We start from the raw sequence: 11,324 nt of genomic DNA, 5'->3' as shown, positions 1-11,324 counted from the left end.
CTCTTCAATGTTCATGCCACAACATGACAAACTCCAATGTTTATTATGACTCTGATTTTTTTCGACAACCTTTTTAACTGTTTGTACTGCATCATTCACAAACGCAACGAAATTATGAGCATGACCCAGTTTAAAACTTCATAAAAACTAGACACTAAACACACCTTTTTGTAGAAAGAGAATAGGCACACAGTGGAAAGTTAATGGACTAAAAAGAGTGAAATGAAAATACTCATCAAGATATGTTATTGGCATTTATCTTTTCTTCTCACACAGCGAAAAAGGGAGGAAAAGACTTGTTTTTTTTTTTTTTTTGACTTGCACATAGACATAGAAAGAAAGAGGGAAAAAAGCAAAAGAAGATTAGATAAAGAGATGATAAAAATTTGGAGCCTCTTGTGTGGAAATTCATCCGAGGAGATCCATGTTGTTGTTACATGAGTTGGATTGGTTTGAAGAATCTGATCTGAGAAACGGTGAGGTGCTGCAAGGAACATCATGATCTTGAAAAGGGGTGAAGGAAGGGGAAGGACTGTGTATCTGCATGTCCCTGATCATTTGGCGAAGTTCTGAGGCTTGTTCTTTGAGCTGAGCATTTTCTTGGAGAACTTGGTCATGGTTTTCTGAGACATGGTTGAGTTTGTCTATGAGTTGGTGGTTCTCATTCCTGAGCCACATGACCTGAGACCAAAGCTCATCAAGGTGTTTCTGCTTCCTCATCCGAGACCTACGTGCGGATTCTCGGTTTGATATCATTCTCCTGTGCTTCCTCTCGTTGATGAGAGTGAGTTGGTGTTCATCAGCCTCATCAGAGGTGGAGTTGCTGCTGATGCATGATGATTGAGGGCTGAAATCATAGGGGGTGGTGTTGTGGTTGTGGCCATATAATTGGGTGGAGAATCTTTGGAACTGAAATGTGGGAATGTTGTTTTGGAGGGTTGTGAAGTTGTTGTTGGGAGGGTAGGGAGAAGGGTTTGAAGGGAGTAAATAATTGAGGGCTGAGACTTCCCTGGTTTGCATGGTTTTGGTTTTGCAAAAGGGTGGAGGAAGGTAGAGTGGTGAGTGATGGAGAGAGAGTTGAATTGGTTTTGAGAAGGAGGAAGAAAGAGTGGGAAGAGTAGGTATTATATAGGGTCACAAAAAGATGAAATGACCCCACTTCATCACAGTACAGTAACAGTCTTCAACCTTCAATGCCTCTCACATTAACATGCATTGTCTTTAGTTCAATCTTAACAAGATCATCATAACATAATAACATAAGTCCGGTGATAGAATTACTATTAATCTATATATATAATATATATATATATATAGTATTATATTGTTGAGCATTTATTCTTGTTTCGGTATATCTAATAAGTTTCACATTGTTCAGAAGTCAAAGTCAAGTACAGTTTAAATGCTCTTTACACTTCTTGAGATGTATTTTAAGAACAAAATTGTAACAGAACTCTACACTTTAAAATGGACAATACTTTGAGAACACGATAATTATTCCTAACAATGCTATCAAACAGACTTGAATCAGAGCAATTCCTAAAATACGTCACAAAAGATGAAAGAAAATCAGAATATTTAAATATTCTTAAATTTCGACTTTTAAGCAATGAAGTTCTATTAAGCTAGGAAAGAAGAATTTGAATGCAACAATTAGGCATAAGTACTTAAATGTTGTATTTTGATAACCTGTGCTGGCTTTTAGTATAAACTTCTGACAAAATAAAACCTTAATTCATACCAGAAACCATTAAACTTCAACCCTGCAGATGATGTTTGTTGCAATCATATATGTACATGCTCTCTTTTCTTTTATCAATAAAACATTGAACTCATGTATGCATGTATATGTACATGACATGTGAGATTGTGACATGGTATGGATGGATGAATGGTATGATGCACATGAGTGGCCCAAAGGGGTGATGCAACTTGGGTGTGTGGATATAATCATTTTGTAGAAAAAAATATGCTTACATAAGAGAGACAGAGGTATTTCATATCATGGGAAGTATAATTAAATAACTCTATTGGAGGACTGTTTGGAGAAAGCAAGAACAGGAGTTTTTTTTTTTTTAATTAAAAAAGTAACTTAATTATTTAATTCCAAACTGGTTCCATGATGAATCGTATAATTCTCTAATTGATTAAATGACGTAAGAAAGGGTGTGGAAAAACGAGGCTGGGAAAGACAATTGTTGAAGGTGACTTCCATGGACTAATTAACAAACAAATCAAACACCTCAACCTAAAAGCATGCTTGTTTTAGCCATGGTTAAACCTAAAACTTGACATGATAAGGGAAAAAGGTCTTTCATCAATCCACTGTTTGATCATCACTATAAAGAAAACATAGATACATATAATTGTAATTAAGTATAGATTTATAAGTATACATATAATAAATTCAACAAATTTTATAGACTTTCATATCATAAGTTTTAAACATAAAAAAATTAAGGAAATTATTTTATTTAAGAGGATTATAGGCATACACATTTATTTTAAAAACATGATTTTTCTTTAAAATAAAGATCTTTATGTCATTAAATACTAAACCAATCGTCATATTTTACTTTTGTGACTACTTCTAGAGATTTCTTTAATTCAAATGGCCACCCAAATTTAAATTAACTTCCATAAAGAAAACCCCATTTTTAAATTGAGGACTTGCCAAATTGGTAAACAAGGATGAACAAAGAATAAAGGAATTAACAATATTTTGATGACTCAAGAAGCACTTATTATGGGGCCTCCAAAAACAATTGTAAGTGTATGGATTAAATAGAAGCCAAATGTTTGATCAGCAATATATTCACTCACTTTTGGTTAGTAGGGTTAGGTACTTGGTACAAATCAACCTCTATTTATTTGGTTGTGGTAATGACAACAACTTCAATAGTAATCACAAAAGAAAACAACACAACCTTATTCTTCTAATACTACTATCCACACCAAAAGTATGCCATAAATATGCTAAATGAATCATGTGCTGTGTTTGTTTTGGCTTCTAAAAAGTTACCTATGTTTCATGTTTTCGTCTTTTCTTGCTTATTCTCTCATGGTTATTCTCCACAACCCACATGCTCCTCATATTGCCCTAATTCTCAACTAAATGGGATCATGACGAAATTAAAGATTTCAAAATAACTCTTATTGAATTCTACCACACCCTCCCAAGGTAATACCTATCTCCTTTGTATAATTATTTTTTTGTTTTCAATAGACACTTTCTTTATAAAATCTTAGAAAACATTGATAAATATTACACATGGAAGCCTTTTTTAATCAAAAGAACTTGTTGATTTGTCATGTTCTATGAATTAGTATTTCACATAGTCTCATTCGTCACTCTAAAATGTTAAGAAGTGAACTTTAAATTTAAGTTAACTCCACAAAATTACTTTAAACCCTTATGACTCTAATATTATGTTAAGAATTAGACTTCAAACTTAACTCAATCTCACAAAATCAACTAGTAAGATGAGATTTGCACTCATGTATATATGAGATTGCTTTATCTATATTCAATGTGGGACTTCCAACAATGTGAGGACTTTCAAATCAAATACTTTCAATAAAGAACACACAAAATTGAGATTCATCATTAACTCCATATCGTATTTGTCATAATAAAACACAAAAGTGAACCAACTATTCTATTATTACTTCTTGGTTGCTTTTTGGAGATTTGAGATCAATGAGTAAATCCATCTATGAGACCAAAACCCAACCTTCAATAAAACAATGAGTGTGTGTTATTTCTCATTCATCTTGTCTAATTCCCCCCGATGTGAATGTAAATTGTTAAATTTTACTTAATGTTAATGTAGAGCTTCCAACTCTTACTTAAATTTCTAGCATATGTTATGCATTTACTTATATTTTAGTAATTTAAAAAACTATAAATAAACTCTAAATTATTATTCTTTTCTTCATTTTATAATAACTGAATTAAAAGTTATATTCGGTCCTTTATTTAAATCGAATTGAAAGTTTGCCTGTATTAATTATTTTTTATAAAATCTTAAACTATGATGAGTTATCTTAAACTATACATTAATGCTTAAAATTTGTTAGAATCTAACTTTGTCTCGTTAATGAGCATTGGGATATTGAATAAAAGTATTTTGTTAAGTACAACAATATAGCATTACCTTCATAAGTTTTTTTATTTTTTTAATTTTGTTCGTTACCTATGAACATAAAAAAAAAATATGAAAGAAAAACTTGCATCATAAAAAAAGTCAATGAACATATATATTTTTTTATAATGTCCTCTTAGTTTAGAAATGTGACTCCTATCTTTAGTAAGAGTCACATGAAAGTCATACCAAAAGAATGTAAAAGAAAAAAAGAAGAGTATCATCAACTTTTTTTTTTCGTATAGAATACTCATACGTAGTTAAACTTAACTACAAACAATCAATATGATAAAATAATAATCAAAGCTTGATTTCTTAAACATTGTCATAGTATAATTCCTTATTATAGAAATCGAGAAAACATTATTATAAACACAATCTTAGATGTACAACACAAAAAAATAAAAAATAAAAAGTATAGTATAATATTTTATCATAGATTGTGTCTAAAAGCAAATCATTGAAGTGTGTGTCTATCTACGTACACCCAATAAAAAAAATCATCAATTTTATTTATCAAATCCTAAATTAAGTTTTCTTAATTAATTAATATTATATACCCTAATGGTGAAGGATATGTACGAAAGTTGAATGTGATAAGCTTTGGTTAAAGGAGAGAGAAAGAAAGTCAGAAAAGTTTAGTGGCATTGAACAGTTCTTCACTGTCCAATCAGGTAGAGAACAACACTCCACGTGTCACTTCTTTGCACAATATATAAATATATATTTATTTAAGAAATAAAAAATAAAAATGAAGCATGCTTACCCCAATGAAAATTTAATAAAATTTTCACAAACTTTTACTGAGATCATAATGAAATAAAAAGATCACTTGTATAGTGATTCTGTTTGAAGCATTAATTTGATTTGAATATGCATGACATTATGATTGCATCTACAAAAATATTTAAAGATGATTTTTTTTTATCCTTTACAATATAATTATTTATTAAAATTTTTTAAATGAATAGTTATTTTTATCTATTTTTTATAAAATTGTTTATTCTTTTTATTCATTAATAATTAATTTTTCTATTCATTTTACTATAATTTATATTTAAAAAATACGTACACACAAACGCGATAGTATATAGTGTGTTTGTGTGTATGCTAGTGAATAATAATAATAATAATTGATTAAATATGTGATAAATTTGGTATAAAATTGGGAAAAAATTACTGAATGAAAATGAGGGGATTGGTGATAAGCACTGAAGGAAGTGGAGAAATATTATGCATAACATATGGTTGAAATTAATGAGTAGAAAATGGTACTTGTATATTGCATCTTCCACTAAACTAAAAGCTTAGATTCATTGAGAAGAATTCATACCAAAAACTTGAATACAAAAATGCTTTAGATTTGCACTTCCCTTGTGAGTATGGCTCAGTGGACTCAATGGTCAACACTATCATTAGACAGATTTAGACTCTCCTTTCATTCTTGTCTTCCCATTCTTCTTCACTTTATCTCTCTCTCTCTCTCTCTTTGTTTCTTCTTTCCTACATCAACTTTCATAAAGATCATAACAAGAAAAAAACAATATTATGTGTTTGCTTGCTATATATATACTTTTAGTTAATTTACATCATGTTTTTACATTGTTAATTTTAATTTGGGTCTTTTGTCCTATATATTAAGTAAGGTTTATATAGTCAACATTTTCAATGTAAATTACTCATTAACAAAATTGATGTGGATTTGCTTTTTATATTATGAAAAAATTAATTAATTAATTGATGTCTACAATTTTAAGTATAGGTAGATTTAACCCCTTCAATTTTCTACATTAAAACGTGACTCTTAATATTAACTTTAAATGTGAAGCAATAGTTCACATTTTTTAACTTGAAAAACTTTTTAGTCTGGAAGTATTTTAAAAAATAAAACTTATACATTACTTTTTGAATAGTTATTTTCAATATTATTTGTCACATATATTTATATTTTATTTATTGTATTTTTTTAATTGTAATGATATTAAGGGTGGTAAAATAGGTTATTCTGATTTATTTTAATTCAATTTGATATTCACTAGTATAAAATGATGTCAGATAGGTTAATTTATTGTGATTAGACAGGTTAAAAATCTTGATCCGTTTCGATAGAAATTGAGTTAGTGAATTGATCCGTTAGATTTTAATTAATTAATTATATATATATATATATGAGAAAATTTAATTAATTTTTTTAAATTTTTAATTGATTAATTACTAATTTTAATTAAATAAATTAATAATTATCTTATTATAATGAATAATTAAAACTTTATTTGTGAGTAGTGATTACTGAAATTGTAATACTGTTAGATATTTTTATCTTTAAATAATATAATACAAAAAAAAAGTTAACATTTAAAATTATTTTTTATTTAAATTTTTAATTAGAAAAACCAAATCGATGGACGAGTCCGTCTCATTCCACCTTTAATGAAACAAGGCCGACAAAATAAAAATGAGAAATTAAAAACATTAAGTTAACCAATAAAATAGCGACAAATATCTGGAAATCTAGCAGAAAGAAATGAGATGGGAAATATTATTGGAGAGGAAGATGAATTGGTATATATGTTTGTGATGGAGTAAAGTGTAAATGTAGTATGGAATTGTACATGTACTTGGCATACGTTAGTTTTGTCAAATCAAACTGAAAATGCTATGAATAGGAAGGAGAAGTGGAGAAGTAAAGTTGATAAATTGACTTTGGTATTGGATTCAGGTACATGTTGTATCATTTTCTTTACCTTGTATTTTCTTTTAGGTCAAGTTGATCATCACCTACGTGCAAATCCATATCTGGTTTGCATCACTTCCTACACTTCTCCACCACCTCTCCTTTCTTTCTCACCGGGCCCTACAATTCAAACCTTCCACTATTTTTCTTTCTCAAATTGCATGCAAATTGGGGTTCTACAAAATGCTCAACAATTCACACCCTACCAAGCCTATCAATTTAAAAGGGAATTAGTACGAATTTAGTTTTTAAACTTTGATGCAAAATTAAAATTCGTCTATATTTCAAATTGTGATATATTTGGTCTTTACATTAAAGAAAATAATTGAATGTAGTATTTTTAATCCAACAATTTCAACTTTTTTTGTTAAACAGTATTTCAGACTAGCATTTGAGTTTAAATGTGTCAAATAGTGTAGATAACTCAAATGTTAATCCGAAATGTCGTTTAACACGTAAAAAAGTTTGACACAGTTGAATTTTTAAATTTTAAAGACCAAATTATATCAAAGATTGAGGCAAGGATGAATATCAAGTCTACGTCAAAGTTTAAGGACTAAAAATATATTTAACTCATTTAATATTGTTATGTTTCAAATCTTATAATTTCTAATGTTGAAAATCCCACGTTAACAATAGCTAAAGCGAATTTGTAATATATAATAGTTGTAAATTTTATTTTATAAATCAATTTTGTATGATTGAATTAGATTTAAAGTCAATTTTTTAAGATGTATTATAGTGTTATGAAAAAGTGATATAAATTTAAAATTATAAATCTATTTGGTCCATGAGAGAAAAATGAAAATCTTAATAGATTAACGTGAGATATCATTATAGTTATCGATGTATTAAAATATCAACAACTTTTTTCTATTTGAAGAAAGAACAAAGGTTTAAATGTATTATTAACATTTTGAAAATTTTTCTAACTTTTTTTATGTCATGGTAAAATTTGAAATAAAAGATTTTGATTTTTAATACTATTCATGTTAATTACTTTGACCTTAAAAATTGATTTAAATTGTATCTTTGGTACCTTTTTTGTTATAAGAATGTATCTTTTGTACTAAGTAAAGATAATTTAGTTGAAAAAAAAATTCATAATTCAATCCCAATTATTTTAGTCAAATAGAGAAATTTCATTGTATTTATTTCATCATAATAGTATCTAGATTCACTTATTCCTTATCTCAATATTCAACCCAATCATTAATATAATTTTTTTGTTTGCGTTCATTTAGTATTTTATTTAATTAAATTAAAAATTCAAAAATCAATATAATTAACCTGTTTGGGTAATTTTTTTTAAAAGATTCCCAACATGCTCTGGCTATATCACCTAAGTAGGTTTCACCTTTGGCAATCATGTCTTGTGAAGACTGGACTTCTTTTTCATAATGGATACCATAATCACGGATTACAGTAGCAGTCCATTGTTCTATGTATGTTGGTAGTAATTGAGGGTCAATTCCTCCTATATTTAATAAAAGATTAGGCAATGGGAAATTTGGTTCTATTGGGAGTCTCTTTCCGTGTGTTGTATATTGATTATCTGTAAAAGTGACATTTGTTGGGGATTCTCTTGGTATGAATCCAGTGGAATAACTTTGTGTACCAACATGTTCTAGTTGGTAACTGTTGGGGTTTACTGATCCTACACTTGTATTGACGAGACCTATTGCAGATAAAAGTTCTGATATTACTGAAGAATTAGCTTCTTCACCTAAATACAGGCTATCAAGAAAATCATTTATGATGTTGTCTGTTTCGTCATAAATATTTTCAATATTTGTGTTTGTATAAAGATCCGAAGATCCTTGTCTATACATGGCTATAATTGCCTGATGATGATTCCATTCTTCATCAGTCATTTCATCATTTTCATCTTCTTCGTATTGTATTATATTCATCATGTAAATGTGTTTGTTATCAGGAATGGCTGAAGTGCTATGTCTATTTTCAGCTAAATATTAAATATTAAGGTGATATTATGCATAATTTTTCTCTTCCTCTATCTCAATTTTTCTCTTCTTCTATCTCATAATTTTCCATCCTTGTCATAACAACTCTTATCATTTTCATAAACATACACTTGATTCATCTTAACATGTCTAAAATTTATATCACTGTACCATCATTCTAAATGTGATCTCTTGCTCTTTGAAGACTAATTTAATAGTTACATTTAAGTAAAAAAATTTAGAATATAAGTTTATGTAATACCTGTTTACAGTAATTATCAACTTACCGATAATTCTAAAATATCATCAACTTTATATGATCAATAATTAAAATTGAAAGTAATTTTATGTTAAAAATTTAAATGTAAGTCTATTTCTTATATCGATTAGAAATGAAAAAATTGAACAACATATAATGAAAAAAATCTATAAATTTATTATTTTAATATTTTAGATTGAAAGTGTTATTCGTCCGTATACACTACTAAAAATTCTCATATTACATGAAATTCTTTTTGCAAATTTGTTAAAAAAATTTGCAAGAAAAGACTTTTTTTATTTTTTTTTTCTAAAAATTTTAATTGGGAGATAATTCCTTCATGGATAATTATTTCCTACAAAATTATAAAATTTGTAAATATTTCTTATAAAATTTGTTGTAAAAAGTATTTTATACAAAATATTTTGCAAAAAAATTGACAGCAATTTTCTGCAAATTTTTTTTCATAACAAAATTTATAAGTATTTCCTACAAAAATAATTTTTAAAATAAAATTGACAGAAAATATAAACTTTTTTAGTAGTAATATAAATTAGGTTTATATTTTATTGATATTGAATCTCTTCAAAACAATCATCACTTTCTAATACTTTATGAAACAATATAACATGTTTTACACATGCTTATGCATCACATGCTATGCTATCTTAGTGTAACCAAGTGAGCAAAGTTTCATTTTCATCCTAATGGTGAGCTTCAAGTTGATAACTACGTGGAAAGTTCAACTCAACATGGGTATTAGCACAAGATAGTAAATTTGAGGTCAACCTTTAGAACATGACTGTGTTTTTGTTCCGAACTTAGTTATTTCCACCACAAAACAAGCATATACAATGACACTTTTATTACTCAAAACTAATGAATGACCCATTTTGAAGACTTAACCTAAATCAGTTTCACAGTTCCAAGAAAAAGTTGAAAAGGGAAACTAGTGAAGTAACTTAGAAAAAAATGAATAAAATTTTTTTGATGGTAATTAGCATGATTTTTCTTTTCTTTAGGCATGATATGGAGCAGTTACTTGTTCCCTCAAATTAGAATTGAAACTAATCAGTGTCTTCCATTATGGTGTCTGAAATTCCCAAAATGACCTTTTTTTTTTTGTATTTTGTCTCAATTGTGGCTATTTGGGTAGCAATGGATTTGCAAGGTATTATGAGAGAATAACGTAAAAAGACAAATAGACAGTGCCTTAAGACCTGAAGGGTACATGATTTAACTGCTGCCCTTTTCGTGCCAAACAAAGAGACCCCAAAATATTTTAAGACATATGAAAAGGGACCCACTCTCATGGGGTTAGTTATATTGCCCTATCATTGGAACTTATTTTAATGCATACAAATATTTCTTATTATAAAATAGCAGAAACATGTCTGCATTCTTTTCTTATCATATTTTATTTTAATATTTAATTTCATGTATACATTTAATCAATTTATTTAAATATAATATTTGTATTCTGGCTCTTACTATTTTAATTTTATGTATGATGTATAACATCGTTAAGAAAATAAGATCAAAAATTATAATTATTAGTTAAAGTGTATTTTTTTTATTTAAGAATATAATGATCCAAACAAACATCACAATTTGATTGTGACTTAGTCCACTTGACCTTCACCATGAAACAATTGATGTCACCTATAATAATAATAAATTAAGAATTAAAGTGACTTGATAGGTAAGTATCTCATTCTTTTTTAGTGATTTCATATCTTCTTTTTTTCCTTTTTTAGATGTTTTATAGATGACAAATGTTGTCGGTGTAAGACTTCATACATGGGTTATCAAGAGCTGAATTAGATTTCTAGAAACATATAGGGGGATATTTATTAGTAAACTACTAAAAAAACTCATATTTCCTATTAATTTTGTTTTGAAATTTTTTTTGTAAGAAATACTTACAAATACTTTATGAAAAAAAAATTGCAAGAAATTGCTACCAATTTTTTGTAAAATATTTTATATAAAATACTTTTAACAACAAATTTTGTAGGAAATAATTATCCACAAAGAAAATACCTGTCAAATAAAATTCTTAGAAAAAAAGTAGAAAAAAATATTTTCTTGCAAATTTTTTTAATAAATTTGCAAGAAAAATCTCATGTAATATGAGAATTTCTAATAGTGGTAGACAAACTATCTTTAGGTTGGAGTTACATATACTTAATGAGTGTCGCAACCGAAATCGCGACGGGACG

General features: G+C 27.9%; 1 pseudogene; it reads right to left on the bottom strand.

Moving 5' to 3' along the window:
• Positions 1–218: 218 nt before the first annotated feature.
• Positions 219–1,109, bottom strand: LOC114181483 (basic leucine zipper 43 pseudogene; annotated as a pseudogene).
• Positions 1,110–11,324: the final 10,215 nt, after the last annotated feature.

This window comes from Vigna unguiculata, chromosome 4, assembly GCF_037176805.1.
Source record: "Vigna unguiculata cultivar grain cowpea cultivar isolate G323 ecotype 2 chromosome 4, ASM3717680v1, whole genome shotgun sequence".
Taxonomy (NCBI): Eukaryota; Viridiplantae; Streptophyta; class Magnoliopsida; order Fabales; family Fabaceae; genus Vigna; species Vigna unguiculata.
The sequence above is the reverse complement of the archived record's forward strand: the minus strand, read 5'-3'. Positions and strand labels throughout refer to the sequence as shown.